The sequence below is a fragment of the Calliphora vicina genome, chromosome 1, assembly GCF_958450345.1.
Source record: "Calliphora vicina chromosome 1, idCalVici1.1, whole genome shotgun sequence".
Taxonomy (NCBI): domain Eukaryota; kingdom Metazoa; phylum Arthropoda; class Insecta; order Diptera; family Calliphoridae; genus Calliphora; species Calliphora vicina.
In genome coordinates this window covers 3,811,761-3,820,596 of record NC_088780.1, presented here as the reverse complement: position 1 = coordinate 3,820,596, position 8,836 = coordinate 3,811,761, and positions in this window count along the sequence as shown.

The window sequence follows — 8,836 nt, the reverse complement described above, 5'->3', positions numbered from 1 at the left end:
GGAAGACGTTAACCCTTAAATCGTGAAGGTCAAAGGTAAAATTTTTCAATATTTGGAATTTCTCTTGGAAAGATTTCGAAATGATCGAAATGTTGTATATTTTTGGGCCGATTTTGACGAAATTTAACAAAAATATAACATAAACTCTAGGGTTTATAATAACAGCACAAGAATGGAAATTAACGCTTAATGGCACTTGGGGTTAAAATGACACCAAACTTTTAAAATCATAATTTTTTATGGTTTTAGAAGTTTGGGGTCATTTTAACACCAAGTGCTATATAGGGTTAATTTTAATTTTTCTGCTGCTTTTGTAAATACTAGGCTTTGTGTTATATTTTTGTTAAATTTCATCAAAATCGGCCCAAAAATATACAACATTTCGAACATTTCAAAATCTTTCCAAGAGAAATTCCAAATATTGAAAAATTTGACCTTTGACCTTCACGATTTAAGGGTTAACGTTTTTTGATTTTAGTAAAAGTTTCAGAGTATATTTAGAATTATCTGGACTATAATATTCTAATTAAGTTTTGCTTAAAAATCATAAGAGTAAGAAAATAGAGCTCATTGGCCTAAAAATTGCCAAATAATTGTTTTTTCTCGAAAATTTCAAAATTTAAATCGCAGGTACGGAAAAACTATAAGAGATATTTTCATAATTTTTTCACGATTTAATTCCCTATTATACTCTTAATAAATCCCAATGAGATGATCAAAAAATTCTGAAATTTGTTTAACAAAATTTTTAAAAATTTGAAAATGGAGTTTTGAAACTGCCGTTAAAAAAATTAAATTTTTTTGTTCATACCTAAGAATAGGTTAACGGTATCCTACGAAGACAAAAACTCATATACAAGTAAATATGGACATATTTTAAGTAAAAATGAGCTTTTATTTTAATATTTCTCAAAATATGTTAATTTTGTTCCAACATTTCTTGTTCTAGTGGCCTGAGACACGTTAATGGCCTGGCGAATTTTTAATAACTTTAACATTTTTTAACCGATTTCTGTTTTTTATGTCTCATTAGAACGACAATTACGTACACATTTCGATTCTTTTAAATTGAATTACAAAAGTAATTTTTTAATGGCAAAATTTTTACAAAAACTGAAAAAAATGAATTTTTTCCCCTTGTAAATGCATCTCAAAACTTCAGAGGGCTTGCGGCACGTCTTAACCCCAACCGATTTACCTAAAATTTTTTCAGGATGATTTTTTTACTAATGTTCACCAAACTGGGGGGTGAGAATGGCCAAAATCCAACTTTCGTTTATTAAGGGCCACCCTAATGTAGGTATCTATAGGTATGTGTTAATGTATGTATGCCTTTGGTTTTGTACAATTTTGAGCAGAACAATGTTTTTATATGTTTGTACATATTTATGATGAAATGCAAAATACTCAAACGTATTTATTTGGACACAGACACACAACCCTTCCGGAGGGTCGTATTAAGCACAGGGAAATTTTAAAATAATAAATTTAATTGGTAATTTTGTTTTAGTAACTGATATGGTATTAACTAAATTTAAATAATTTCTAGAACTAAATGGAATTTTGTTATTACTCCAATATTTCTTTTTTCACACCCTCCTCGTACAGCTGTATGTATGCAGTAGTTTCATAAGATCTTGGCATACTTTTACACTTAACAATAGCAACACGTATTAGTGTGCATTTGCAAGTAAATAAGTGAATGTGGGTTGGAAATGCAAATACAACCGACAAACAAGTAAACAAACAAACATGAAAATGTACAATTGCTGTTTGTAACTGTGAGTGTGTTCAAAATTTGTATAATTGTATGAGAGTGTAGAATACTTGTTTATAGATTTATTTGTTCACACCTTTTTCTGTTCAAGGTTTTGTACCCGTAACAATCTGTTCTTCACATACATATACCTATAAATATGTGTGTATGTATATGTCTATGCAGTTGTTGTTTTGCTAAATTTTGTTCGCTTGTATGCATTAAAATAAACATCGTTTTCACTTGCACTTGTGTGTTTCAATAATTCTTCAACTCTCTGCATCTTTAGAAAAGAAAGAAAGCCCAACATACGAGTAAATAAGTGAAACAAATCTGCATTTTTTAAGAAAAGTTTGCTGGATTAGTAGCAACCAGTCAGTCAGTCAGTTAGCCAACCAGCCATTCATTCATCCATTCCAACATTCAGTCAGTCAGTGTGTCAGTCAACCATTAAACACTCACCTGTATGTTGCACACAACACACTGAACTATTTATTTGTTCTGTTGCAAGTTTATTTCTGAGCATCAGTATGTTAACGTTGCAGTTGTTGTTGCTGTTGTTATTGTTTGAAAAGTTTTATTTTTTGTTGTTTTGTTTTTCTTTTTTTATTCTGTTCATTCTTTCTATTATGCTTGATGATGATGATGATGATTATCCATTGAATTGGAAATAAGCATGTGAAACAAGTAAAAATTTAATATTTGAGCAAAAAAAAAAAACTCACACACACACAAAACAGCAACAACTGAACATTAATAGAGCAACACATGCAATTACGGAAACTGACGGGACCAGCTGTCGGCCTACTTTCTTTACTTTTCTTTGTGTAATTTTCATTCAAAAATAACTTAATAACTTCCCTATATATCGCTTATTTGATTAAAAATACATTAATTCTCCAAAAACCGACACTTTAACAAAATGTTCTCCTGTAGCTAATTTCATTAATAAACTCTTATTTGGTCAATGATTTCATCAAAATCCCTAATTTCATAAAATAAAAAATCTATAAAAATTACTTGTTTCATAAAAAAACATATATTTTTCTAATAATTTTCAAATTGGCGGCAACATCATTATTTGATCCAGAAATTTCTTTAAAAATATCACATATTTCGGTAAAAAAAAACAATTTTCACAAAAAATCATAAATTTCGAACAAACATTATAATTTTATAAAAATTCGCTCAATTTTCAAGAAATCGCTACTATAACAAAAATTTACTATTTGATCCCAATTTCACTAAAATTCTGAAAATTTCATAGAAAACACTTATTTTAAAAAAAAACTCAAAAAATCGCAAATCTATAACTCTGTTCACTATGGGAAATAAAGTACCTTTTTTAAAATAAAGTACCTTTTTAAAATAAAGTACCTTATTAAAATAAAGCACCTTTTTAAAATAAAGTACCTTTTTAAAATAAGGTACCTTTTTAAATAAAGTACCTTTTTAAAATAAAGTACCTTTTTAAAATAAAGTACCTTTTTAAAATAAAGTACCTTTTTAAAATAAAGTACCTTTTTAAAATAAAGTACCTTTTTAAAATAAAGTACCTTTTTAAAATAAAGTACCTTTTTAAAATAAAGTACCTTTTTAAAATAAAGTACCTTTTTAAAATAAAGTACCTTTTTAAAATAAAGTACCTTTTTAAAATAAAGTAACTTTTTAAAATAAAGTACCTTTTTAAAATAAAGTACATTTTTAAAATAAAGTACCTTTTTAAAATAAAGTACCTTTTTAATATAAAGTACCTTTTTAAAATAAAGTACCTTTTTAAAATAAAGTACCTTTTTAAAATAAAGTACCTTTTTAAAATAAAGTACCTTTTTAAAATAAAGTACCTTTTTAAAATAAAGTACCTTTTTAAAATAAAGTACCTTTTTAAAATAAAGTACCTTTTTAAAATAAAGTACCTTTTTAAAATAAAGTACCTTTTTAAAATAAAGTACCTTTTTAAAATAAAGTACCTTTTTAAAATAAAGTACCTTTTTAAAATAAAGTACCTTTTTAAAATAAAGTACCTTTTTAAAATAAAGTACCTTTTTAAAATAAAGTACCTTTTTAAAATAAAGTACCTTTTTAAAATAAAGTACCTTTTTAAAATAAAGTACCTTTTTAAATAAAGTACCTTTTTAAAATAAAGTACCTTTTTAAAATAAAGTACCTTTTTAAAATAAAGTACCTTTTTAAATAAAGTACCTTTTTCAAATAAAGTACCTTTTTAAATAAAGTACCTTTATAAATAAAGTACCTTTTTAAATAAAGTACCTTTTTAAAATGAAGTACCTTTTTAAAATAAAGTACCTTTTTAAATAAAGTACCTTTTTAAATAAAGTACATTTTGAATAAAGTACCTTTTTAAATAAAGTAACCTTTTTAAATAAAGTACCTTTTTAAAATAAAGTACCTTTTTAAAATAAAGTACCTTTTTAAAATAAAGTACCTTTTTAAAATAAAGTACCTTTTTAAATAAAGTACCTTTTTAAAATAAAGTACCTTTTTAAAATAAAGTACCTTTTTAAATAAAGTACCTTTTTAAATAAAGTACCTTTTTAAATAAAGTACCTTTTTAAATAAAGTACCTTTTTAAATAAAGTACCTTTTTGAATAAAGTACCTTTTTAAATAAAGTACCCTTTTTAAATAAAGTACCTTTTTAAATAAAGTACATTTTGAAATAAAGACCCCTTTTAAATAAAGTACATTTTGAAATAAAGTACCTTTTTAAAATAAAGTACCTTTTTAAAATAAAGTACCTTTTTAAAATAAAGTACCTTTTTAAAATAAAGTACCTTTTTAAAATAAAGTACCTTTTTAAAATAAAGTACCTTTTTAAAATAAAGTACCTTTTTAAAATAAAGTACCTTTTTAAAATAAAGTACCTGTTTAAAATAAAGTACATTTTTAAAATAAAGTACCTTTTTAAAATAAAGTACCTTTTTAAAATAAAGTACCTTTTTAAAATAAAGTACCTTTTTAAAATAAATTACCTTTTTAAAATAAAGTACTTTTTAAAATAAAATACTTTTTAAAATAAAGTACTTTTTTAAAATAAAGTACCTTTTTAAAATAAAGTACCTTTTTAAATAAAGTACTTTTTTAAAATAAAGTACTCTTTTAAAATAAAGTACCTTTTTAAATAAAGTACCTTTTTAAAATAAAGTACCTTTTTAAAATAAAGTACCTTTTTAAATAAAGTACCTTTTTAAATAAAGTACCTTTTTAAAATAAAGTACCTTTTTAAAATAAAGTACCTTTTTCAAAACTAAAGTACCTTTTTAAAATAAAGTACATTTTTAAATAAAGTACCTTTTTCAGTAAAGTACCTTTTAAAATAAAGTACATTTTTAAATAAAGTACCTTTTTAAATAAAGTACCTTTTTAAAATAAAGTACCTTTTTAAAATAAAGTACCTTTTTCAAAAGTTTAAAACTAATTGGTAGCATTGTTCTTCTCTGTATTTTACTAAAGACCTTAACTTCTTAATTTCCATTTCCAGTTGGTCATCTTAATGCTCATAATGCGTAACGTAAGCTAAATAAAGTAGATGTTGAAGGAAATTATATTACTGTTACAGTTTTCTTCCTTAGCAGTAGCAGTATTCTTTTCTATTCTATTTTCCCCCTGCAACTAATACTGTAAAAAGTTTAAGCAATTGTTACTGTTTCAGCTACTGTTAACGTTGTTGCTGTTGTTGTATTGTTAAATGGTTTTATAATAAGATCCTTTAGGCCCTAACAACTCAACTTGAGCATGAGTGTATAGAAAAGCAGAACTGAGAAGCATAAGTAAGCATTACCTTGCAATACTGGTTACTGCTGCTTCATTTGTTGCATTGAGTTGTGTTTGTATGTGTTTCACATACATCTATATAGACTATAACAAGATGTGTGGATGTGTGTTTGTAACAATTGCAGTTTTGTTTTCCTGTTAAACACTCTCTCCCTGCTCACTTCCAAAACATTTTCGTTTCCTTTCCTCTGCCTCTGCTGCACTAAATCACTTGCAGATTCTATTCTTTTGCCAGTTTATTATATTTTTACTCGTACTTGTTGGTATAAGATGTAAAATATTATAAGAAGAAAATAAAACTCTCTGCGAAAGAATAAAATCCAATTTAAATAGATTTCCGTTTTCAGGAAATTTAAAAAACTGCTACTGCTGTTTATTGTTCAAAATCAAAATACCTTCGCTCGACAAACACACTCATACATGCTTACACATACTTCCATAGAAAATAAAAGAAACAATCACAATGGCAAGCATGTACTTAAAATTGCCATAGATTTATACAAGCCTTCATATATAGCAGTATACTGCTTGTTTGTATGTTTAAGTATTATCAATATAATTCCTTTACAAGTAACACATTCTCTCATACTCCTCAAACTATCATTGCATTACTGCTTCCTTTCAATGGCGTGATTGAATAAGAATCTTCTTTTCCATGCAACAACTAATACCTTCAATAAAAACCCCTTTTCATTCTTTCAAATACAGAGGTTCTAAAACTAGCTGCCGTGCCATCATACTTCATGCGAACATCATCTTAAACCATTTAAGACTTGCTAAAACTTAAATAAAAAAAGAACTGAAAAACTAACTGAAATTAAAATAATATAAAATCTCTGCTTGAGTGAAAATGAAGAAAGGCATTGCAAAAAAAACTTCTAGTGTGAATAGTCAGTTGCCATAGTGTTGCACAATGTGTTCGTTTTGTTCTTTTGTTGCGCAGGTAATTGAAAAACTAGTTTTCTTTAGCTGCTGCTCCTTACGATCAATTAAATATTCTATCACACCACTTTCAACTTAATTCGACATTTAGATAGATATTCATGCCCTGTTATTTGCAAAATGTTAAATGGAAATTAAATAAAAGAAATTCTTACAGTTTAATCGCATGTAATTTACATAATGATTTTTCAATTTGGTTGGACGTCTTCTTTTTTAATTGAGAGAAAAGTTTTGCAGTTGTTTTTCTTTAGAATGAATTTGATTTTAATTTCCTCTTTTAAAATTAACTTAGGTTGTGAATTCTTAGAAATACTGTTATCCTTTTAGTTTTTATTTCTTTTAACTATAGTTTGTTATTATAGTATTTTTAAGTATTTATGTAACAAACAGAACCAACAAGATATTATTAAAACTGTCATGTGAAATGAAAAAAATCAGAAATATACCACAAAAGTAGTAAAAATACAATCTTTAAAATAAGTGGTAGAAAAACTAGTCTTTACAAAAGTAGTAGAAATACTACCTTTTTTAAAATAGTTGTAGAAATACTACTTTTTTTAAATAGTAGTACAAATAGAACCTTTTTTAAAAATAGTAGTAGAAATATTACCTTTTTTTGAAATAGTAGTAGAAATATTACTTTTTTAAAATAGTAGTAGAAATACTACATTTTTCTTAAATAGTTGTAAAAATACTAATTGTAGAAATACCACCTTTTTTTAAAATAGTAGTAGAAATATTACTTTTTTAAAATAGTAGTATTTCTACTACCTTTTTTAAAAATAGTAGTATTTCTACTACCTTTTTTAAAAATAGTAGTATTTCTACTACCTTTTTTAAAAAATAGTAGTATTTCTACTACCTTTTTATACTACTATTTTTTAAAAAAGGTAGTAGAAATACTACTATTTTTCATAAAGGTACTATTTCTACTACTATTTTTAAAAAATAGTAGTATTTCTACTACTATTTTTTTTAAAAAGGAAGTATTTATACTACTATTTTACAAAAGTAGTATTTTTACTACTATTTAAGAAAAATGCTGTATTTCTACTACTATTTTAAAAGAGTAGTATTTTTACTACATACTATTTTTAAAAAATAGTAGTATAAATACTACCATTTTTAAAAAAATGGAAGTAGAAATACTACTTTTTTTAAAAAATAGTTGTAGAAATACTACCTTTTTTAAAAATAGTAGTAGAAATACTACCTTTTTTTAAAAAATATTAGTATAAATACCACTTTTTTTTTAAATATCAGTTGAAATACTTCCCTTTTTAACAATAGTAGTAGAAATACTACTTTTTTTGAAAATAGTAGTAGAAATACTACATGTTTTTTAAAAAAAAAATAGTAATAGAAACACTACTTTTATTTAAAAATAGTGGTAGAACTACTACCTTCTTTTTAAAAATAGTAGTATAAATACTACCATTCTAATAATATTAGTTGAAATACTACCTTTTTTGAAAATAGTAGTAGAAATACTAACTTTTTTAACAATAGTAGTAGAAATACTACTTTTATAAAAATAGTAGTAGAAATACTAATATTAGTATAAATACCACCTTTTTTAAAATATTAGTTGAAATACTACTACTAATACTAGTAGAAATACTACATTTTTAAAAAAAAAATAGTACTACCATTCTAATAATATTAGTTGAAATACTACCTTTTTTAAAAATAGTAGTAGAAATACTAACTTTTTAAAAATAGTACGGAATTTGTTTTTATTTATTTTTATTTTTCTATAGTGGTAGAACTACTACCTTCTTTTTAAAAATAGTAGTATTAATACTGCCATTCTAAAAATATTAGTTTTTAAAAATAATAGTAGAAATACTAACTTTTTTAAAAATAGTAGTAGAAATACTACCTTTTTTAAAATAGTATACTATTTTTCTTTTGAAATAGTAGTAGAAATACTAACATTTTTAGAAATGGTAGTAGAAATACTACCGATTTCCTAAAATAATACTACTTTGTATGCTATATTTATTGTGCTGTCGTAACCAGAGACCTGTGCCGAACGCCTAAAAGTCGGTTAAGCCGAGCCGTGAGTCGTCATATATTAGAACATTATGACAATATGACATGATAGTATGGATGGATACCTTGTGAATCGATGGTATATTGATGGCAATTTATTTTACTATATTTTACATCATAGCTATGTAATTCTGTCCTATTTAGACTTTTAACATGATCCTAAATCCATTAATTTTATTTTATTTTTCCCTCTATTTAACACAGAATTTATTACCGCCACAAATTTACGCTGTATTTGATAATAAATTTCAACAAATGCAATTTAAAATGTCGCAATCGTAGTTGTTAT